The following is a 25376-nucleotide window of genomic DNA, read 5'->3' on the forward strand; positions in this document are numbered from 1 at the left end:
CTTTAATAGAACATATGGGATGTACGAAGTTGGGAATTAGCAAGTCAAGTATAGTGTGAATGTGAAGGATCTTACAGGATGATGCATAAATTCTCTAATATTGTAGGAGAATAGTAACGATTTTGTTAGTTAAGGAATACAGAATATTGCAATTTTGAGAAATTAATTGTGTCCGTGGGTGTAATTACAACTGGCAACACTAACAGCTTTCTTAAGATAACGCGAATAATATTTTTATAAAATGGAGAGCGGTTTTTATAAAGAGCAAAAAAGCTCCACTGTCGTGACTTACTCACATTCACTTCTAATAGAGAATATAAACGTTCGACTGAAAGTTCTTTTCTCTGAGAAAACTAGTGAACTCGATTTGTAGTTTGCAGTCTGTTAATATCCAGCACGCGTATAAAGTTTTCCCACTACCTACAACTTGCAGCAATGCTATTTGGGTTAATAGGTCGGTACGTGTAAATTATGCAGGCCCAACATTCAAAGAATGGAAGCATATGATCGAGCACTACGTTTCTTAGTATGTTGAGCATGCTTTGGTTGTGAAATGGGTTTATCGGTTTATATAGTGTAATTTATATCCGTTTAGCAAACCATAAAACATTAGCTGGTAGAAGAGAAATAAAACTTCCACTTTCATCCAGTAGGAATTTCAGTGGTTTTAGAAGTTATATATTATTTTGAGAGCACGTATTGATTAGACACGAAACTGACACTAATGCACTGGCGTCGCCCACTTCTGATAAAATGGTGGTAATTTTCTCTAGCTAGTTTGAAAGTTTGTTCAAGAAAGCAAGCGTATAGCAGCTGTAATGACGAGTGTAGGACGGTATAGTCTGTTCAAATTGGCTGCTTGGCTCTTTTCAAATATATGTATATTTCATATACCTATTCCGCCGCAAACAGGTATTTCATTTTTACGAAAAAAAAGGGCGTTACAAACCTACATATAGGCCATTAAGAATTTTTAATAGGCAACCCTGCTCTGTGCAAAGATTTTTTAGCTTTAAAGTACGAAATATTTTATACAATCGCGCTTTATATTACAATCAACGTCGTAGTTTTTGTACACAGCTTGAGCACGGGTTCTATTAGGTGCAAACCTTGTAGCATGAAATGTCAAATATACCTACCCTACGTAACACCACGCATCCAGGAGATTTTAACAAAGGGAATAAAACCGATCCTTTAATGTTCCAGATATATCCTCTACCTTTTACAATTGAAGTGCAGGATTGTCACAAATCAATCAGTTTAGATCTTTTGTGTCCTACGATAAAGGTTGATTAAAATCTGAAGACCCCAAAAAGAGCTTTATCCGCTGTAGTCTTATCGCTATGCGTAAGTACTTCTAAAACGAAATAGAACCAGGTCAAACAATTGTTTTATATTGTCTCAGACTTGTAGTTTTGAATAATAACTGTCGATTATATAGGGAGGTACCTATCTAAATGTACTTTAATTTTAGTAAAACGTTACTAAATTTAATCTTCGATACCTAAATATTAAATTACCTACCTTTGTAACGCATACTACGGCCTTTAAAATTATTAGAATTCTATGCAAATTTTGTTGCCTCCCTTGAATAAATTAACAGTGCGCTGACTATTTTAAGCTCATTTAGTTCCAATTTTGTATAGTTACAGAGCAAGAATTAACCTCGTTAAAACAGTACACCTTATCTACATTATCGTTTCAATTATTACAGCATTATTTTGTAAGTGCGAACGAATATAATTACATGAGCATTAGGGTTGGGAGTAAATGCGCGCTGTTAGGTGACACATTTATCTGTCTCTTTTGTCATGCAAGGGAACATCGGTGTTCTTTTGTACACCACAACAAAAATGCATTACATGATCCTTCGTAGCAAAAGCTTCTACTTTTGACATTTACTATAATTTAGATAAGTAAATTCTCCATATCCGCATAACGATTATTATTATAATAAATAATTTAAAAACTCGAATGATATACATTTATGCGTTTGCAGTAGGTATGTACGGTTTTGGTCAGAAGTAATGACCCTCAATTATCTCAAATGTATCACATAATAATTAATAACTAGTCTCCTGCGAGTTTTGAGCTTGTGATAATCCACCGTTATGGTTAGGCAACACACCTTTACATCTGAAACAAAAATATGATATGCTCTGTATATACAGTGTGTAAAGCGATGTACAAGAGGGAATTTTTTTTTAAATATTGATTTATGAAAAAAATTTATTCTTCATAATATTTTTTTGCTTGCTTTGAAAGTACCAATAACGTTTCGATTGTTTGTGGTTTGATAGCAATACTCTATCTTAATGTAGAATGATAACTTTCAATAAAAACAATTAATTTTATTATTTTTCCAGATTTCTATAAATCAATTTTAGATTATCAAAACGTTATTGGTACTTTCAAAGCAAGCAAAACATATCATGAAGAATAATTTTTTTCATAAATCAATATTTAAACAAAAATTCCCTCTTGTATACCCCATCGCTTTACACACTGTATATACCGGGTGATCGAAAAGTAGTGCGGACAATTTGAATTTTCCGTAAAACTAAACATTTATAACGTTGTTACAGTTCAAATTTCAATTTCCTATAGCATTTTAGTACCTGGCTTTATACAAAATTTGTTAGATGTCGTTTAAGGTTTTAAAGTAAAATTTAAGGCGATAAATGATAACGCCGATCGCTATTATTGGAATAATTGGGTATTGTTGCTTCGCACTTGGTCGTTGTTGCATCCATTTTGATATTAATCGAGTGCGAATATAAAAGTAATTGAGTTATCCTTAGTAAAGGTAGTTAGAAGTATCTAATTAGCATTGTCTTAGAAGACTTGATAACTCAAGAATTAATTGATTTAAACAGCAACTTATATCTGCAGGCCGCCCGTTATCTCAGGTATTATTTCTATTGTATTACGCGGTTTTATCGTCAATAACTATTTTAGGCCTGTTTATTTTTCCGTTTTCTTTCCCATTTTGGGATTTCGCCTACTTTTGATTTGGAATCGTATATAAAGGAGTTCGTCCGAAAATTAGACGTACCCTATCACCGTTTCTACTTGAAGATAATTGCCCAGGAAATGCCGCACGCCAAGAAGATTATCATTATCACCTTTACCAATTTATCAAAATGGCCGCTGTCGTCCCAAAGATAAGCTAAGCTTCAGTTAAGGTCAGCTCTCTTTTATATTTATTATCACCAACTATTGGAGTCGCCGAATTTCCGTTTACTATCGAACATCGAATATCAACTTTAACTTTCTTATATCGAACGAATACATTTTTTTTATTAAGTTATTATCACTAATTAGAGTCAAATTTTGAAGTAAAATTCTGTCAGGGAATCTACGAGGTCGCTCCAAAAGTTACTTGAACGCGTTATAAGGTTGCGTGTATATTTAGGGTGTTCCCTTAGGCGGTATCGTCAAACCAAGTCAGCATTACAGTATTTTAGTTATTAATTTTAAAACTTGGTTTGGGGAACCGGGTTGCGAGCGCTCCCGACTCACACCTACGGCCCTTCCGTCGGCACAATTATTGCAGTTTTTTTTTTGGTTTTATCACAGGTACCATAATTAAAATAAGTACCCACAATTATTATAGTTATTCCAGAATTCGTAGATTTTCATTTGCGTCAATTTGTTAAATCAAATATTCAACTCAATTTCACATACTTATTGTTTTAATTTAATTCTGTATTCGAATCGTATCGAAGTTAATTTAATAGAATACTACTATCTTAGCACCGCGTAATTTATTTATCTATTTATTACTAGAGATTTTAATGGACTTATCCTGGGTCAGGTAAGCAGTACTGAATTGGTGACAGTGATTAAAGACCCTGGCGCCCTTATCTCATTTTTATCTATGCTAAGAATTTAATCACTAATGCATAAATAAACTACCGTCTAAACATGTTTGTCAATTCCTTAAGTAAAAAATATTAAAAGCTTAAAGCGCCCAATTTAAACTGTCTGCAGTTCTTTTTGATCACCCGATATACAATGGACCGTTTGGCGCAGATGCCAAATACTAGGAGATTTTCGTAATGAAGCTAATCATGAGAAAAGATGTCGACCGGGTCGACGGAAGGCAACACACGTTCCCGGTTTTCTTCTTGATTTTTTTAGTTTGTGGTGTTTTGAAGGTGTATTTATAGGTAGTAACTATTTTATTATTTCTTGTACTAGCTATTAATCATTGACTTTCTTGCCACAATTTGATATTATTTACATTTTGCTGATTTTGCATAAACTGCGATATCTGAATCATGGCGACTCCATGCCTTTGTTTTGAGTACCGTTAGATGAATCGTGTTTGTTATACTGTACAGATGATTATGCCAGTATTTTGTTTAATTAAGTATCTATTTCTGTATTCACGAGGAGTTGATTATCAGTGCGATGTTGTTCTGTTCGATTGATCCGTAACTATTCCTTGAGGGAAGTACCTAATACAGTTTGATTGTGCGCTGTATCTGTTATTTTCTTATTCGTGGCGCGCTGCAGTTCTTGTGCGTTAGATATACGAAGGGGGGCTCTCTTATTTGATGTTTCGATGTTTGTGTGTGCGAGTGGTTCATTCTGTCTCCGTGGAGTAGGTACCTAAACCAGTTCGATCTTTCGCTGTATCTGTTGCCTACTCGTCTCGTGCGGATTGCAGTTCTTAACATCTTAGCAATACGAGTGGGGCCCTCTCATTAACATTTCCTCTATTTAAAGTATGTTCTGCTTGAGCGATAATCGATTTTCACATGAATACTTGCTATTGGCATTCTCACATCTACTTTTCGTGTTAAATTAAATTATGTAGCAAGCAAGTAGGGCCACCACATTGACATGTTTCATGTGTACTTGCCATTTATTATTTTACAGGTTGTTATCTCAATTGATCGTACAGGTATTTTGATGTGTTTTTGTATTGAATTGATTTATCATGTTTTCCACTGCATTTATGATGTCTTGTGCATTTTGTTTTTATGAACTTGTTTAAGTGCATTTGATTTGAATATCTGATTTTTTATCATACAATTTGAGATGTTTTATTTATGTGTATTTTCTCTTGCATTTTATTGCTTTAGGTGATTTATTCCATGTATTTGTGTGGCCTGTGCCAGGGTTTTTGTCCCGTAGAAGGTTTCCCTGGCATGGTCTTGTTGTGTGCGTAATATATTTATTTGTTCTTGTCATTTCTTACGTTATGTCTTTTATTTAATTCCCTTCTCGATGATGTCTCGCGTCCCAACACATAAAGAACCGATTACACAACGTACGAGTTCATTCGTGCCACCCGATATCGAGCTGACTGTCATCCAAATTCTAAAGTGCCGCGAAACGTCCATCGTTTCGACTTGAAAGGTAGGTGGCTCTGCTCGTAGTTTTTTCCCAGAGTTTCCAACATCACTGTTCTGAATAAATAAGCGTCGTTACGTGCTCGTTATACTATCAAAGGAGATATGCGATGATTTTAGATTGAAATTAACAAAACAATTGAGCACTCTTAAGTAAGTTAAGTAAGGTGAGATGTGGAGTCCCGCAAGGCACCGTCTTGAGGTCAATATTATTTAACATAACAATATATTATATGTCAATGATTTCCTCAAATTTCATTTTGGCGGGTCGGTGTATGCATGTGCCGACGATACCGTTGTCACTTACCAAGCTAACAGTTGGGAATACTTAGAAAAAGTTGTCTCATTGGACCTTCTGTCGATCAAAAAGTGGTTTGACTATGATTTACTTCCTTTAAATCTGAAAAAAACCAAGTTTACTCCATTTTTTCTAAATAATAGTTATTTACATATGAGTATGGTAAATCAAGGTTTACGTTAACGAGTGAGATGTTTACTGCCGAAGCGTAGCTGAGGCAGGAATTTCGAAACGAGTAACGTAAACTGATTTGACATACAAATAATGTAAAACATTTTATTTCATACTGCTCTACTTCTTTTAAAATACCATTTTGATTAGAATGTTGTAGGTACACATAAAAATAAAAGCAAAAGTCGATCACTTGATTTGTTTGATCTGACAGTAGTTTGACAAATATCAATATCAATCAATCAATCACATATCAAGTTTAGATGGATGTCAGTTGCGGTTGCTAGGCAAAATTTCCAGTCTGGTAAAAATTTTCAGTCTGGTAAAATACGATTTACCAGACTCAAATCAGTCTGGGAAAGCGGCGATTACTAGATAGTATGAAATAAAAATAATTATCCCAATGTACAAGTAATTAAAATTCATAAACAAGACTGTACCGAAATACGGTGTAACTCTATCAAATATCTAGGTATTATAATAGATAGTTCCATGAAATGGCGTCATTATGTACAAGAGTTAATGACAAGACTTAGAAGCTTTTATTAAGTGTTCAAACAGCTTAGAGATTTCTTCCCGGTACATACATTGAAAAGAGTTTATTTGGTTTTATAGTGGAATCTCGCATCTCGTATGGTATAACTGCCGGGGGGGGGGGGGGAGCTCTAAAAACCGTTATAAATCCGCTGGAAATAGTACAAAAACGCATAATCAAAATTATTTATAAAAAGACCGCCAGGCACAACTCGGACGACCTATACAGACATTCAGAGATTCTTGACATTAGGCAAATTTATGCAAAGATAAGATTTTATAACAAAATGTCATTTCATTTGAGGTCGTGTACGTCAAATAGAAATTTCAAAAAAGGTTTAAAGGAGTGGCTATTATCGTATCTCAGGTCAGCAATCCATCAACTGTTTGGGTAAAAAAAAATATGCATGTAATAGTATATCCATGGATCCCTCCAGTCCCTCCCCTTCTGCTAATATAATACATATAGTTTTTGTTTGTATAGATGTAATTCATTTTTTCTTTAAAGTTTTTTTAATATAACGGAGACCACATCAACTTTAATTTCTTAATTTCAAGGTGCAGACGAGCGTTTGCTTACGCATCTTGGGCATGATGTAATTCACTCGTAGGTAAATATTTATGTACTTATATTTTCAATATATTTCAATTTCAAGTGCCTACCGTATCGGCAGTAGCCACGACTTTTCCTTCACCTAGCGATCACGGTCGAGTACGGTCCAATCGCCACTTGATGTGACACCGTTATCTTTTCTGCTTGAACGAAACTCGCAATTTCGTGCCCATATACCATATACCTATTATACGAAACCATGAAACTTTCCAATAATAAGAAGATTTCGGGAAAAATGTAATACAAAACTCGTCAGTAAAATGGCACCTACTTAACTTAACTGGGCCCCTCGCAAGCAATGTGTCATTTTCCTAACTTTTATGTAAATACTAATTTCTCATATAAATTAAGCAATGCATTAAACCCTTTGCTTTGTAAAGTTACGGAATGTATCACTTTACTGAATAACAGCAGTGCGTAATCATGACTCATGGTACATTCCTTGATAAAGTCATTGCTGAAAGCCAATGAGAAATTAGTATTCAAACAGAATTTCTTATCCTCGTCAGTGGTCATCTATGTACTGCTTTTAATTTTAATACTAAATTCGTCAAATGAAATGAAATAAGAGGGATAGCTATATTCAAAAATCCGATACGACTGAATACCAAGCTACATTCGAGATCATTTTTACTAGCGACCTTTCTAATGTCCTTTAAAAGACGTGTATACCAATTTTTAAAGCGATCGGATGTTTTGAAAGAACAGTTACCGTGCACACGGATATTAAGTACAATATTTGGTTGTCAAAATCCAATATATTAAGGCTGAAAGTCCAAACTGAGATTGTTACAATGTATTTCCCTCTTTATTCTCAGAACTTTTATTTTAGTTTTGGCACCTCCAATACCCATTACCTCTGCTTGAATAAGTTTTGTTTTGTTTTTAGCGTATTTTCCGAAAAGTGAAAAATCGCTATTGCCTGCACTTTGTCATCCGTCCGTCCGTCCGTCACACGTACCCCTTCTACATCATTGAACCGATTTGGGCGATACAGGGCTCATTTGAAAGGGCTTGGTCGAAGGATTCCGTGAATACCGATATTTTTTGGTTTTGCTCATGCGCACTGTCAAACATTTGATTTAACGCATGTGCAATGCTAACTTTTTTATTTATGAAGATATTGAAATGAAACTGGTAAATAAAATCGATTTTATTTACCAGTCTTATCATAACGTTTCGACATTTTACGCATGCGCATAGGTAATTTTTTTATTTATGAAAGCAGTTAAATGAAATATAATATGTAGGCACTTTGCATGAAACTGAAACTAATACCGTTTCAAAATTACTGTTTGCGCATGCTGTATGTTTTATTTATGAAGGTATTCAATGAAATATCTAACGTAGACAATGTGCAATGCTATTTAAAAAAAATTCATATGTATAGGCACTTCGAATAAAAATAAAACTAATGCTCATTTCAAAATTTGTTTGTATTTGTACGCTCCACTATTTTTCATTAAACTGTATCGACGATAGGCGGCTCATTTGAAAGAGAATGGGGTAAGGATCTCGTGCCTACCGGTATTTTTCCCTGGTCCTAGCATTAATATTATTAGGAGGAAAATACGCTCGCCTCATTTATGTTTGCATAATCACTTGTTATTTAAGTTAGCGTTGAGATTTGGTTTTATCTTTAGGAATTTTCTTGGAGTTTGTTACTGTTATATCAGTGGCGTGCTATTCTTGTACGGTGGTTACATTTTTTGCTCCTCTAATGCCTTACTATCCCCTGTAATGTCATGCGCATTGGTCATTCACTCTGATTTCTACATTCTGGTGTCGTATCTTTGATCACAATCTTTGGTTCTCTTTGTAGTGTCCTCTATTCTTTGTTTGATTTTTTGTCCTTGAATACTACAAATCTTAAATCATACGAACACCTTGAAAAATTACTAATAAAAAGTGCAGCAAACTATTTCATCAATGTTTCGACAGTTACACTACGCCTATAACACGCACTTTTATTGACTTATATCATTATGCTAATTAATATATGACTTACTTTAGGTTGTTCATTTTTCACAAAAACCGATTACTTAAGATGTCATTGAAACAATCGCCCGACATAAAATTGAAACGGCTAATCACTATCAAATTACAAACTCTTTTAAAACAAATTACGCTTCTCGTGAGACTTTTTACTTTTAAGGGTTTGTAATGGTAATACGAGTGTTTCTAGTTCACAGATGCAAGTTCTTTTAGTTCCACTGAGAAGCAAAGTTTTATGGTAATAACAGCGGACATAAATTCCGTTATACATGAAATTGTACTAGAGGTTCTAACTAAGGTACGATGTTTCTTCGAGGAAACTTTTGAAATTATGCAATAAACGTAGCATGTACACATTTATTTTTCAGGTTAAGTAAACCGCCATTGTTTTTTCTTAAAATAAGGGCGTTTTCTACCCTCGCAATTTTCTCTAGGTCGGTCAATACTCTAGCCAAATATATATTTGCCTACTTTAAATTTTAACGAATTTTAGGGTACTTTTATTGTGTTTGATATGAACATATTTCATATAGTTTTACGTTTTTAATATTTGAGGGCTGACAATAAAATTCCTGCAAATGCATTACTGCCGCTTGAAGGTAATTTACTTTGAATTATCGCATATGCTATGGCCATATAGTGTGTTTCCAGTGTTCGGCTCGGAACTTTTAATATAAAACCTCACAAAGATGGCATAATATGAACATTCCTACCTACTAAATCGAAAAACAGAACTGCCATCGTCGCATTAGTTTCCATTTGCTAGTCGCTTGTTGTTTACATTTCTGTGTATATTAAAAAAAAGTGTACATTTTTCAAAGCGGTAGTACATACTTATGGGTAGTTTGACTTCTGGAAAAGCTGACATTAAACCGAGCGTTAAACATAAAAACAATTTATGCATTTATTGTAGTACCTTCTTAATAAAACGAACAGATCTTGGTCACATTTGGTTCGTCAGTTGCATCTGGTTGTTGACACAAAACAATGAGTACTTAATCCCAGCCTTCTGACACCCACAACCACCTGTACCGCCCCTTGCTGCATTTTCAGAAAATTGTGGAAAGAAGAGACTTTGAAACCTTCAATCCTCAGAAGAGTGGATCCATCTGATGTCCGAACCACATTTGTGCTTGTAGGTAAATTCTCAGGCAATATTGCGAGCTGCTTCAGATGTTGGTCGTAGTGATGCCAGGTTGAATTTGGATTTCACAAGGGCTTGGGACAACAGGTCAAATCTCAATTTATGTAAAATATCTCCTGCCTTACCTGAGTGGAGGGTTATCAAAAATCGTAGACTGCTTCGACGATAGCTTCAGTTTGAGTGTCCCTTGAAAAAGGGTTTGATTTCTTCGAAAAGACATTTATGTTCCACCAACAGCAAGATCACCTTCTCGTGCTCCGCCTGAACAGTGCTGAAGTGGTGTCACATCAACTTATGGCGTGGAGAAATATGAGTGGCGTCGTTTTCCTTCCAGCTTTTGAAAATATATGTTCGCTGATAGTGGCATTGAGCATGATGAGGAGCTTCGTATCTCACCAACTACCACAACTTGCTCGTGCTCCTGTGATATCTCAAGGACCGTAGCAACAATCAGGTGGGTTAAGTCTTGATTAGCTTGCTTTACGGAGAAACCTTCACCTTCAAGCCTCTCAGTAAGCAAATACATGCCTTATTTTTGTCACTGGAGAGAAATTGCTCATGAGTCATGGTCACCACCATTAATTCGGTAAAGATGACCTCAAACGTAGTGTGTCTTTTGCTTCGGCGGAATGCAGAATTTGTTTCTCTATAACTTTTGTATCGACCACTAAATTGGTAGCTAGGTTGTTAGTTAGCATGGCCAAAAAGTAAACGAAAGTTTTTCATATATATAAAAAATTTGTTCGATGAACACTAGTATGGACTAGTAGGACTTCCGATTTGGATTTTAATCCTACGGGGAATCACGTGTATTTTGATCAAGAAACGAAATTAAATATTACGATTGATACATTCCCAATTATTTTGTACAAGAATGTACCGTTAACAAGCAGGTGAATTGATAATGAAGTGGACTGTATGATTTTGTTAATAGTTAGGTAGTTGTTCGGATAGAAATTTAAAGAAGTAGAAAACCTAAAATGAGGTAAATTGATATTTCTTCTTACGATGTGACTGAATTGGTTATACAACCTGGAACTAAGTAAAATGTTACTGAATTCTACAAAGGTAGACAAATGTATTGTCTCATCAACGAGCGCAGTTCATACATAAGTAAAGGGTAGCTTCTAACTAAAAAAATCCGTATTCTGCTGCGGGAATGTTTAAAATAAGGAATAAACGTAAATTGATGTGTACCCAATAAGACAGTTCCTCGGCCATATCTCGGGAACCGTTCGTCGTGTGACTTGGGGTAAAAAAATTATTGGGTAAATCAGTCATAAAGAATCGCTGGAAAATATTTTCAAGTTCTAAAAATGGCCACCAGAGGGCGTAACTGCCATCTTAAATTTTAAAATTGCATTTTCTTTAAATTTCGCATAATAAACTAAAATTTTTTTGTCACTTTTTTAAAGAGAACCAGTTTATCTATCATTTTCGTAAAAAACTCAGTTATTTCAAAAACAAAGATGGTGTGGGGCGTTCAATTGTTTTTGCAATAACCTGCTTTAACTTCTTAACGGTTTGACCGATTTTAACAAATTTGGTATCGTTGAAAGAAGCATTCCATGGGCAATAAGAATCAACCATATAGTTAATTTAGTTGAACCTCTTTATTGTTTAATGCATTTAGAATTAAATTCCAGGAAACAGAGCAGCTAAACGTACCACTTACTATCTATACTTATTTCAGAAATTGAATCAGCCTTGTAAGTTTTTTATTGCCACTAACAACGCGAATATAATTCGATTTCGGGAATATACCCATCATCAGGCCGTGCTGAAATAAATGAGGCCTGATGATGGGTATATTCCCGAAATCGATCGTCTTTAGAAAAAAAAATTTTAATAAATAAACCTAGTTTGTTAGTTTTCTAAATCATTTTATCATTCAACAAACCAACAAACTACAATATGGAGACCTTCATTCGTCCAATTTCCTAAAGTTATTTTTTTGTTATTGGCGACATTTTCAATTGACTACTTGCGAAATTAGATCACTCATTTGTAGGCGGGAGATATTTTGTGATCCGAAGGCCCAATCTACTAATGAGTAGAACATTGAAAAGTGATTTTAAAAATGTGTTCGACAAGTTTGTTCTTTAACTCATCAAGAATGTACACGAGTCGTGGAATTCTCTCCATTTTCGTTGTCCGGCCAAGAATTGCAATGGAACTTTTTTTTTCGAATTTTCAAAAACTAATTTCAGATTCGTTCAAAAACGCCCAGATACCAAATTTCGTCGAAATCAGAATTTTTTTCTTAACCTCAAAGAAAAAAAGTAAAGAAGATATGCATTTTCGCCACTTTTTGGGGGTGACCTCCAAACGAAACACGTTGGACACTCGGTTTATTTGGAAAAACTGCTTGTTTTGAAGCCCCTCTACCTCCCAAATTTTTTTATGTACTTATATGTAACACCCTGTATAGAAAGTCGCCTTATCAAAGGTTTTATAACAAGTCTATTTAAGTTTTATTTAAGATAGACGTCGAATTTGTGAAGTTTCATTAAACTCGAGAAGCCCTCTCAGATGAAAACTCAACCGCGAAATTAATTCCTTTCATTAAGCCCAAAGAAAATGATATCGGTAAAGCGATATCCCCTTTAAAAGTAACGAACAAAAATTCAGGGAACACAATACTTTATTTCATTAAGGGATATGAAATTTGTTTTTAATAAATTAATCATTACTTTGCCTACTAACGTTATACTACTTTTTTAAATTATGTTATTGCGTGTACCCGCTGTAAATATCCAAACGTCACGTAACATAAATTGAGTAAATTATTATCACAATAATTTACATTCTTGTCTATTTTGCAACCAAGTAACCGACTTACATAAAGTAATTCTTTATTCCAAATTAATAGGTATGATCCAAACCTTGAATTACATATGTATATGTTTTAGAATAAATACCAGATACGGTCAGCGTACTATTCGGATTTTTATTTTTTAATTCTTCGGAGTTAACTTTGCACTGGCTTTTAAAATGACTGCTACAGAAGAATTGAGCTAGGTTTAACACAGGCTAGCCACATTTTCTAATGACTGAAAGTAAAAAATGAAGTACCGAGCCACAGTATAAAGGGATATACTGTGACCGAGCTATATTTTAAAACACATCCTTACAAAATTATTTCTCGGCACAGTTACTGCAAAAACTGTTTTTTTCAGGGTCTTCGATCGAACAACTTCGAAGCATGTAATTTTATAAATTTTATTTTAAGGTGGAGGTGTATTATTGATGTTTTAGTAGGTACGTAACATGATTTTCACTCTACAAGAGCATAACATGATGTTATTTTAAAAGAAAATTACATTTTACCCGACTTTATCTGACTTTTAAAAGCCTGGCAATTGATTCAACGGAGCACAATTTCGCTCTCGAAAATCTACGCTCAGAACTCAGAAAAAACCAAATTCCAAAGTTCATTTTATATGCGATAATTTGCGTCCCGATTCGCCTCCGTTCAGAAATTCGCCCTTGAAAAAACTGCTACGTACTAAGGTCTGTGATCAAATTCAAATTCTACCAAATAAACTTACCTTCGGGATACTCGCCACCAAAAGATTCTCTCCCAGGTTTTCTCAATACGAATTCACCTCAAGAAAAATAAAATGTCTGCTACGTAGCCTACCAACTCCCATAAGAACTGAGTAGAGTACATCTATACTACATTTATTTCAAGGAAGAGATCTTGTAGAGGAGTGGACTGTATAACTTTGTAATTGATCAAAAAAATACGCACAAAGACAACCTTATTAAAACAAAAATTGCCTACCTGGCTGTCCGCGCAGTAAGTGGATGATGGGCGATTGTGGTGCACGTTTTTCTTGTCAAGTATTTTGGGGGTGTCACACACGAGAGAGAAAATGTACCTTATATCAGCGCACGCGTTTTGTTGAGTCTTGTAGATCAAGTGCCAAAAACTTCCTCTTGGCGAATGCGCGCGACTCTTCTCGGCGGGTATAATAACAAGGCTGTCTTGCTAAACGCGATAACATCGAGCTAGGGAAATTTTAAATTAAATATATTTTGTATAAATCTCAGTTTACAATTAATTAATAACAAAAATAATTTCTGATTTGACTTAACAGATCTATTCTTTAGCGTGTAGGTTTCTTGAAAATAGATACCTTTTTGATGTCTCTTACTACAGTGTATTTTGTTTGAGGGGGGGGGGGGATGCATTAATTTCCACTGTCCAGCACCCCTTTCACTAGCTCAGTGGAGACAGGATGAATTCCACGTTGGCCGAAACCTACTATAACCTTAAGGCATTGATTGTATAGAATATAATCAATGCTTAAGGGCAACAAAAACACAAATGTGGGCGCCACCAGCTCTATTTTTAAACCGCTGCTGAAAGTATCGAGAGCCAGGCCGTAGATGTTACAAAGATCAGACGTGGATTCGTAAAGGAACCTCCCACATGCAAGTACTACCATCAAACAAACACAACGCTTATACGTTGACTAACCCTCTTGTATTTACAGTCAATTATTTACAACCATTTATTTTCGGGTCACTTCCGGTTAAGGCATTTCCCGGCGTCAAACATTGGTAAACTTTATTCCATCGTGTTCAACACATTTTTTCCATCCAGCAACCGCTTAGATCAATTCTTTTGCAATTTGTTCTCGGTTACCCAGACATACATACATACAGACAAACATTCATTTTTATTTATATAGATAAATAAACCCATAAAGAGCGTTTAAAAAAGCGGCAGAGCACCTCGGTGTGACCCCAGGCAGTCATTGGATTAGACCCATTTTCGATTGTCTTGTAACATGTGGTATACAGGGTGGTGCCTAGCGCAACGCAGCATAGGGATTTCAATGGCAATTTCTTTATAGTCAATTACGAGCTCTCCTAATTATTTTAGAGCAAAAGTCTAAATACGTTTTTTTTAGAGAAAAAAATGCTGCATCTGTTCATTACTTATAATTTTCCGTTTTTCAAAACCGTAGAAATCGACAAAATAAAAAATTACATTTCTATAAATCAGTGATGCTTTGGAATCTTTCAACAAACTAGAAGCGCAACATCTGATATCGTTGTTTGACATCGAACGACTTTCATATTTAATTCTGTTTCAACGACGCAAGAAAAAGCATCTTTGCCGGGGTAATGCTTTTTTAGAGAATGTAATGCTGCATCTGCATCAGATACTATTTGTTTATCATTTTCCGGAACCAGAGTACCTATACATAATCGAAGAAAAAAAACTGATTTGAAGAAGAATTGTTCTTAAACTTATATTCGGATTTTCCGCTACTGCAGCCAAAACATTGAATGTATTGTCGTTTTCCTGATGGTTTTGACGGACATTTTGAACGTTATTGCACTTGCAGTTCTTTAACTAATTTATAAACAAGTATAAATTTAATATACGTCAAAGGCAAATAATGAAACGTGATCGCTGTTTTTTTAGGTAATTCCAAGGCATATCATTCTGATTTATTGTAAAATGAACTTTTTTATTTTGTCGATTTCTACGGTTTTGAAAAACGGAAGAATATTATTAATAGTAGGTATCAATAGATGCAGTATTGTTTTCTTTAAAAAAACGTATTTAGACTTTTGCTCTAAAATAATTAGGGGAGCTAGTAATTGACTATAAAGAAATTAACATTGAAATCCCTATGCTGCGTCGCGCTAGGCACCACCCGGTATATGTTCACTGTGCAAAGTTTGAACCGAATAGCTTCAAGCGTTTGCCAGAGGCAGAGAGGCGTGACCCTACGGGGTCATTGGATTTGACTCATTTTCAATAGACTTGTTACATATGGCATATAAGTCTAATGTGAAAAGTTTCAACCGAATAGGTTCCAGCGTTTGGAAGGCACAGAGAAGCGTGACAACACGTGGTCATTGAATTTGATCCATTTTCAATAGGATTATTACTTATAGCATATAGGTCAACTGTTTGAACCAAATCGGTCCAAGCGTTTGACAGTTATCGTGTTCACGGACAGACGGACAGACAGACAGACGGACACCATCGATTCCCCTATAAAACTTGCATCGCTTTGCTCTGCCGCCTAATAATATGAACTGTATTAACGTTTTAGTAACAGTATAGGGATGTTAGGAGTTATTGACCTAACTTTTATTTAGAAATTGATAGTTAGGAGGCTTTCCTTCAAAAATATTCTTACCATGAGTTCACGTAGTATGAAGATTTTGGAACTTGTTAAAGCGAAGAAAATTTCCAATGCGCACAAAATAGTGTTGAAGAACCCTGCAGCAACTATAAATCACGTTTCGGTTATTGTCGAAGATGAACAGCAGAACTACCCTATCAGAAATATAGAAAAAGAAATGATAATACTTATCTAGGCAACAGTGCAATTTATTCATAGATTTAAGTTTTGAACTACTGGTCACTGACCTATTCTACTTCAGAAGAATATCAACTGGTTTTTCCAACAACAATAAAATAGCAAATAGTGACTCTGAACGTTGTTCTTCTAATGGATCTCTATATTCTAGTAGTAATTCTCATGAAAACGAATATGTCAATTTGCCTGTGGTTCAAGAAGGTCAGACTGCGTAGGTATGTGAGAATTATACATTTGATTTTGTTGGGTCCGTTAACTTGCCCCCCCCCCCCCCCCCACTGAGATTTGATAGTCGTATTATTTTAAAATGAATGCGCTCGTTATGCGCTCATATGCGCCACCGATAATAACTCTTGCGCTATTATCGTTTTTTCGAAATCCGAAAAAACATGGGGGGGGGGCAACTGAACGTAGCCCCCCCCCCCCAGTACGTATTTTGTCGCTGTAACTAGGTCACTTGATACATTTTACAAGCGACAAAATACATACTGGAGGGAGGGGGGCTACGTTCACTTGCCCCCCCCCCCCCCAAATGTTATTCCGGATTTCTAAAAAACGATAATGGCGCAATAGTTAATATCGGTGGCGCATATGAGCGCATAACGAGCGCATTCATTTTAAAATAATACGACTAACAAACTTCAGTAATAAAAAAGTACGTACCATAAACCAATAAAAATGGTTAGTGAATTTGAAAGTTAAGAAATACTGAGATTAACACAATACATAAAATCATTTGGGAAACAACTAATAACTTTATGATTTGTTTGTCTGTTAACTAAAGCGTAACATCTGTTAAGATACGAAAATTGTTATTGTAGTCGTACCCGCAAGTTAGGATAGGATACGAAAATTGCTATTGGAAAGAAATTATTTGTCTCGGTCATTGAATAAATACGGCCAGACTTAATTACTGACAGCGCCAATATTAAAATGCAAATTGAGAATAATGCTTTCTTTCCTTTCCACTACCACAAAGGAATTTTGGACAATAAGTTTATTAAAACACAATATTGACGTGCATTAGGTACATGGAACCTTAACCGCAATTTAACGGAGAAATGTCGGCAATAAATTACATCACTCTCCACTTTGAAGTTTCATTAAGGTACCTCTTGCAAAACCCTACAAAAATTTTACTTTTAATGGTAATTGATGGGATCCTTTAACCGAGTGTTTCGTAATACCACAGATCAAATTTTTGTATCATGGCCAATGCTATTGCGATCGATCAGCGGTGTAAATGTAAGGTGTAAATCTTACTACGAGTATATAACGGAATTTCATCAATTAAGAAGAAATTTTCCGTGCAGAAGAACTTTAATCGTGCCTTATTTATCTTATTATAGATAATGTTGCCTATACTTCAACTCATATCACAATTTGTACACCTTGTAGATCTGTTAATTGAGTTTTCTTTTAGACCACTTCCTGGAAATATTATATCGTAACTTGCTGGAAACTTTTCAGTAATTAGGATTGGAGCAAAGTGGATATAACGTTCTTTTAAGTAGTAAAGTTTATATCTTCATTAAGAAAGAACGTTGTGGCCATGTGGTTGGACGTTAATGTGCATATTTCCGTTATATAAAAGCTTCATAAATTAACGTTTTACTATTCTTTTACTACAAACGTATATACATTCTAAACAACATTTGAGATGGTCTGGCAAATATTCCGAATCGCAGAACCGTGCTAGTTGATCGGTATACGGGTATGTATACCACAATTTGTTTGCCGGAAGCGTAGGATAAGGTCAGGAAAATGAATTGAAATAGGAGAATTATTCCTCGTCATGATGTAAGAGTTCTTTGGTAGGCACACGGGTAGCTGCAGTCATGATTCCAAGATTCTAAATGAAATTTATAAACACACAACTTGAATTTATTTTCACAATTCACATTGCACAGATGCACACCCTGTACATGAAATATCATCAAACAAAATGATGTCGGTATTCCTGGAGGGGTTTTATTTGTTGAAATCATCAACATATAGAGAGGACTGCGCGTGCCAATGCTAAGCGCGGATACTGCAGGGGAGAGAGAAGGGAAAACTAAGAGGCAAGCTCTCTCTATCATACCTACCATCGACATATTTTAAGTTAAATAAGCCCTTCCGTCTAATTTACTGCGCATGCGAAATCTAACGTCATAATTTCCCCCAACCATTATAGAATGCTATCCCAATGGATTAAGTGATACGGATACGGATGCTAGGCTTGCATCCGCGCGGCTCGTGCGTTCATGGACATATACAAGTACTTCTTCAGCAATGTCGATTTAATGCGACCAACAAAAACGCGATAGAAAGAGCTCGCCTCTTCGTTTTGCCTTGTCCCTCACCTTCAGTAGCAACGCTAAACATTGGCACTATAATATGTCGATGATTGAAATCAATAATTCTCATTGGAGTTCGTGAGTTAGTAATGTATGTCAAAGAATAAGGAAGGCCCTTTTGGCATCTCCGTTAGTTACTAACCGAATGGTATGAAATTTAATATGGGCATAGCTCTAGCCATATAATACGCAATTCCAAAATTTTAGTCTAATCGATGCAACACTCACAGTACCCTTTTCACATCTCGACCATTTATGAAACGAATTGCAAACTTTTTTATTTATGAAGGTATTTATATGAAATTTGATACATATAGGCACTTGGAATAAACTAAAATCTAATGTCAGTTTCAACATTTGGTTTTGCGCATTATTTAAGAAAGCATTTAACTGAAATTGGATACTTAGGCACCTGGAATAAAAGCAAATGTAACGCCAGTTTTGGTTTTGCACATGCGCAGTGCCAACTTTCGTATTTATGAAAGTATTTAAATGATATTTGATACTTGGGCATTTGGAATAAAATCAAATCTAATGCCGGTTCAAAATTCGGTTTTACGCATGCCAACTTTCTTATTTATGAAAGCATTTAAATGAAGTTTGATACTTAGACAATTGGAATAAAGGGAAATGTAGCTCCAGTTTAAAAATTTAGTTTTGAGCATGCTAGAGCCTTACCCAGGAGCTCGTTTGCTGTATTTGTTTATACGTTTATTTACATCAACAAATTAAAAAAAAACGATGCTTTCACACTGGGCGACTCCCAAATCGTTCTCAATTTTTTTTTACAGTTAGTGTACAGGTGACAATTTAGTCCACATATCTGCCAGTTTTGACTTTAAATCTGGAACTGTTCTTTGGGGATTATTTAGTAACTGCGCTTCATCTTATGCCAAAGGGTTTCAATAATATTTAGGTCTGAGCTACTAGAAAGTAGAAGGCCATGACAGAGCTGTTATCCCATTCTCAGAGAGCCATTTTGAGTTGATTTGGTTGTATGACAAGAGGCTCCGTCATGCTGGAAAACAAAATCTTTTTCGCCATACAGCTTATACTCGGGAGAAGCCTATTCCTTAATATTTTTTGATATTTCTCTGCGTTTACAGTACCGTCGATAACTTCAAAGTGCCCCAAACCTTTTGCTGACATACATCCCCATATCATAACGCCTTTTGGGAATTTTACGGTACGTTTAATACAACATTGTTTTGTTTATTGTTTTTTTATCGAAAAATATAAGAAATAAATTCGCATTTTGTTATTACTAAGTAAAATTCATCCCATCTTTTTGAAAATCCGTATTTGGTCATTTCTTTTGATAACAAAAAATATGACAAACCCAATCACCATAATTTTCATACGAGGTTTCATAGTCATTGCATGATTGAATAAACAAATTAAAAAAAAAGATGCTTTGTCTTTCAAACTGGGTAACTCCCAGAGCGTTTTTAATGTTGTTACAGATAGTGGAACCCTAAGACAACCATTTACAAAAATTGTCCCGATGATTCTTGCAAGAAGACAGGGTGTGGAATTTTTTTAGTTAACTAACAAATGGAATAACTCCCGAAATATAACAAGAACGGTAACTCTATAATAGGCCCTTGGTACTCTCATTAATAGAAATCGTACATTTTGCTCCAATAGAAGCATAAAAAAGTTCACGTTTTAAAGAATCGCTTGATGCGACCCAGGCATGCGACAAAGCATCGTTTTTTTTAATTTGTTTATTTAAATAAACTAAACAAATATAAAAATCGAGCTCTTGGGTATGGCTATAGCATGTGCAAAACCAAATTTTAAACCCGATGTCAGTTTTGCTTTTATTTAAAGTGTATTATGTGTTATGTATGTATGAAATTTCATTTAATTGCTTCCATAAATAAGAAAGTTGCATGCGCAAACCAAAATTTTGAAACTGGCGGTAAATTTGGTTTTATTTCAACTGCCTGCAATTCGGATTATAAATGGTCGAGATGCGAAAAAGGCACTGTGAATGTTGATCGGTTAGGCTCAATTTTTGGAATTGCGTTTTATATGGCTAAACCTATACGCATATTGAATTTCATGCAATTCGGTTCATCACTAACAGAGATGTCAAAAGGGCCTTCCTTATTTTTTGAGCTATATTACCAATTCACGAACTCCGATCTACAAACTTGATAATGAATCCACCTACAAAATTTCATTGTAATCGGTCCATTCGTTATCAAGAAATCGTGGTAACGGACGGACAGACGGACAGGCACACCAAAATTATAAACTCGCTAGGAGCTCGTTCAGTGACTATGGCACCTACGGTGATCGGGGTTTGTCTTATTGTTTTGTCATCATAAGAACTGACCAAATACGGATTTTCAATTGATTGGATGAATTTTACTAGTAAAAACAGATTGTTAATTTTCGAGTTTTCTTTTTTTATATTTTTCCGTAAACACAATGCGGGCGCTTTTGTTTAAATTCATAATTCCAGGATGGCATTACCGACTTTCTAAACGCGACGATTTTAAATTTTTAAATTTTTACTGTTTCTGAATTTATAAAATAGGAAACAATAGTATGTACGGATTCTTAATTTTTTTCTCTACAAAAAACCTAAATTATTATTATTTCTAAAGTAATTAGGGAAGCCAATTCGGAAATTAAAAAATTACTATTGAAATTCCTATGGTGCGTTCGTCAAGTCACAACCCCGTACGTACCTCGTAACGCAAAAATGTTATAATAATAATTAATAAGTAATAAGAAGAATAATAACTACAGTACAGTAGTACACTTCTAATTCTTCGTGATATTTCCTTCCTTTTTGAATTGTCAGTCGTTGTGTCGCTTTTAATATTATAAACGCTCATAATAACCGTACGATCGCGGGTATAACCGAATGATTACACACCAAACTGTTGCGAATGTAAGGTGGGAGAAACTAATAGTAGGTATGAATACAATGTTAAAAACCCAAGTGAGTTACCAGGGCTGTTAAAGTTTGGCCGCCCATCGAATATTGTTTATTGGGGTCCTCTAACCAAATTTGGAAGGGAGGCCGGTGGATGCACCGGTAACTTCCGGTTTGAGGACGTCATAAAGTTCGCAATTTCGCTAATTCGGAAAAACGCTTCTATCTCAGTAACCACTTGTCTGATTTTCATGATCTTGGGCTCATTGGAAAGATACTAAAATAAGACAGAACTTTTATGAGAAGTGCAAATCGCGTTCTGCGAACGGTTTTCGCGAAATTTGCTAAAATTTGAAAAATTCACAAATTATTCTTTTCAGAGGTAAAACGTTATTAATACTTATTTGTAACTTACGCAAAACATTATTATAACCTGCTTCTTTCTCTTTTAAACCAATTCCCATTCACGTTTGGGATTTAAAAACATTACCAACATCCCTTCTTTCTCAATTTATGGGATGATTCAATACAAAACTTACGTAAAGGAGGTCATATCGATGGGGCTGAAGTAATTGATGTTTCTATAAAGAAAAATATCTTCCATCTGTTCCAAGCACCAAAGCGGAAGAGAACACAACCACAAAAAATTGGAATGTTAAGAGAAACTGCGTCTGTTCTAGGCAAGATGTACGTAGCCACACAGTCAAAGAAAGGATACATCGATGAGTTTTTCGCACATGAAGTGCAAGAATTTATCCCTTCCCTAGTTCTTCTGAAAAAATGTACCCCTAAAGAAGTCAGATATTCTAGATTGCCCACATAAAGAGGTTATTGCTATACAGCCTCCCGATGATGTGACAGATCTTCCTTCTGTGTACGATGCAGTTATTGTAGATGGTGGTGCTCTCATTCACTCTGCTCTGCTTTCTCGGGGTGCTTCAACTTTTGAGGAATACGGTAACAGATGTTTTTTAAAATACATTGACAATGAGCTGAGGAAAGCAAGCAGACTACACATAGTGTGGGACTCATCCTAGGAATATTCTATTAAAGAAGAGACAAGAAACGACCATGGCAGCGGTGTTCGATTAAAGATTGGCCCAAATGTTCGAATTCCGAAGTGTTGGTCTACATGTCTATGCCTTCAAAATTGAGTTGTTTAAGTATTTAAACGAAATAGCGATTTCAAGCTTTCATCTTCCGAATTGTGGTCTATACATCACACATGGCGAATTTGTCAAGTAGGTCGGACCTGGGAAAGAGATGCTGGATACGATTGACCACGAGGAGGCTGATACGAAAATCGTCTTGCATCTGATACCTACATGCATTGACCGAGGGAGAAACTACATAAATTAATGCCTATTTTACCATCGAAACCAGAAATCAGAAATGATTCTTCCGACCAAAAATGCACTACTTCTACACTGCAGACGAGCAATCTAATAGGCAAGCATTTGGGTATTGGCTTTCAAAGCAGAAATTAGCGCGCCAGATCCAGGTGCACTTGAATATGGCTGGCAAAAGAAAGATCGAAGGATTCTTCCCATATGGACAACAAACCCCCAAGCAATCAAATTTTTATTTTTTGAACTAGTCCGAAAAGTACCTACTTTTTGGACAGTTTCCATGGTGATACCGACGACTCTCAAAATCGCCCATTTTTTGTACCAAAAAGTGTGACAAAATAGCGTCTTATTCAGGTGGTTGGAGAAAAAAATATTACACTGTTGTGATGCAATAGGGTAAGAGAATAAGGGACCTATGAGATACAATTTACTATTTGGACAGAACTTATACATATACATAAAATAAGGGTGGATGATGTACTATAAAAACGGATTACATCTCGGAAGTATAATGGAAGCAATTTTTATTGGCCGGGATTATTAGGTTTATAAGAGAAAGAAACAAATTCCAAAAATGTGAAGGTGAAACAGGTTATAAAAAATGTTTATTCGTAAGTTATAAGTTTTAATAACGTTTTACCTGTGTCATAAAGAAAAAAAGTAATTCGCGAATTTTTCAAATTTTAGCAAATTTCGTGAAAACCGTTCGCGAAACGCGATTTGCATTTCTCATAAAAGTTCTGTCTTATTTTAATATCTTTCCAATGAGCCCAAGATCATGAAAATCAGACAAGTGGTTACTGAGATAGAAGCATTTTTCCGAATTAGCGAAATTGCGCACTTTATGACGTCATCAAACCGGAAGTTATCGGTGGATACACCGGCCTCCCTTCCAAATTTGATTAGAGGACCCCAATAAACAATATTCGATGGGCGGCCAAACTTTAACAGTCATGGTAACTCACTAGTGCATATTCATACCTACTATAATACTGGATCACGGAAAAATTATGACGAAAACATACTTTTTACCCGATCCTAGAACTATTTTATTATCAACTGTAATGACTCCCCATTTTTTTTAAAGGTAAATAACAGTGTAAACTCCATTATGACTGAATTGTTTTTCCACTTTTATTATTCTAACCCTCTAAAAAATATGTCAAACATTGACTATATTTCTCATTAACGTCATACTTCAAGGGTAGTTTTTGCAAAAACACTTCCGATTTTTAATATTCTAATTCAGACATATTCTACCAAAAGATTTGAAGGTACTCTATTCCAAATTTGAGCTATGTATCTTGAAAAATGCCCTGTCTACAGCGACGGGCATTTGACCATTTTATCGCCGGTTTTCAATGTTTCCGCGACGTAACACATGCTCTTAAATCACTGCAAGTGCAATAACGTTCAAAATGTCCGCCAAAACCATCAGGAGAACGACAATACATTCAACGTTTTGGCTGCAGTAGCGGAAAATCCGAATATAAGTTTAAGAACAATTCTTCCTCAAATCTATTTCTTTTTCTTCGATTAAGTACCCTGGTTCCGGAAAATGATAAACAAATTTGCATTTTCTAAAAAAAGATTACTCCATAGATGTTTTTTCTGGCGTCGGTTATTTGAAACAGAATTAAATATGAAAATCGTTCGACGTCAAACAACGATAACTGAGATGCGATGCGCTTGTAGTTTGTTAAAAGATTCCAAAGCATCACTGATTTATAAAAATGTAATTTTTTATTTTGTCGATTTCTACGGTTTTGAAAAATGGAAAATTATAACTAAAAGTATGAAAAACGTATTTAGACTTTTGTTCTAAAATAATTAGGGGAGCTAGTAATTGAAATCCCTATGCTGCGTCGCGCTAGGCACCACCCGGTATAGAGAAGATTTATAATCGTGTCATAATCCCGTTTCAAGGTATTGAATTTAAAGAGACAAGAATCCCAAGTGATACTAAACGTCAAATTGTAGGCTGATTCATTGGCTGATTCGCAGAAACGTAAAAGCAGTTCAACTGCCCTTACGGACGAGAAATATTTAAAAATGATTTAATTGTGGAATGAAGAAACACCATTCGGATTACACAGAACAACTGTAACTATACTGCGTTCGCACCTCCAGATGCAGTATGGGGTCTTATGGACTAAATCACTAAATGCCTCTCTCACTAATTTGCGTAATTCTCGAGGTAATTCTTCGATAACGCTATCCTTGTTCCTCACCGCAATGATGCCAATTTGACATATGAATGGAGTATGAAGTAATAAAACAACATAATCTCCTGGTATATTTTCATACTAATTTTGATGGAAATT

At 35.3% G+C, this 25376-nt stretch overlaps 1 long non-coding RNA gene across 1 annotated transcript; it reads left to right on the top strand.

Annotated features, from left to right (window-relative positions):
* The first annotated feature begins 2584 nt into the window (after window positions 1-2584).
* Window positions 2585-3112, top strand: LOC116164645. The gene is made up of 2 exons (XR_004143957.1): window positions 2585-2909; window positions 2959-3112. It is a non-coding gene; the product is annotated as an uncharacterized LOC116164645 (long non-coding RNA).
* The last annotated feature ends 22264 nt before the right edge of the window (window positions 3113-25376 follow it).

Source organism: Photinus pyralis, unplaced genomic scaffold, assembly GCF_008802855.1.
Source record: "Photinus pyralis isolate 1611_PpyrPB1 unplaced genomic scaffold, Ppyr1.3 Ppyr1.4_LG2, whole genome shotgun sequence".
Lineage (NCBI taxonomy): Eukaryota > Metazoa > Arthropoda > Insecta > Coleoptera > Lampyridae > Photinus > Photinus pyralis.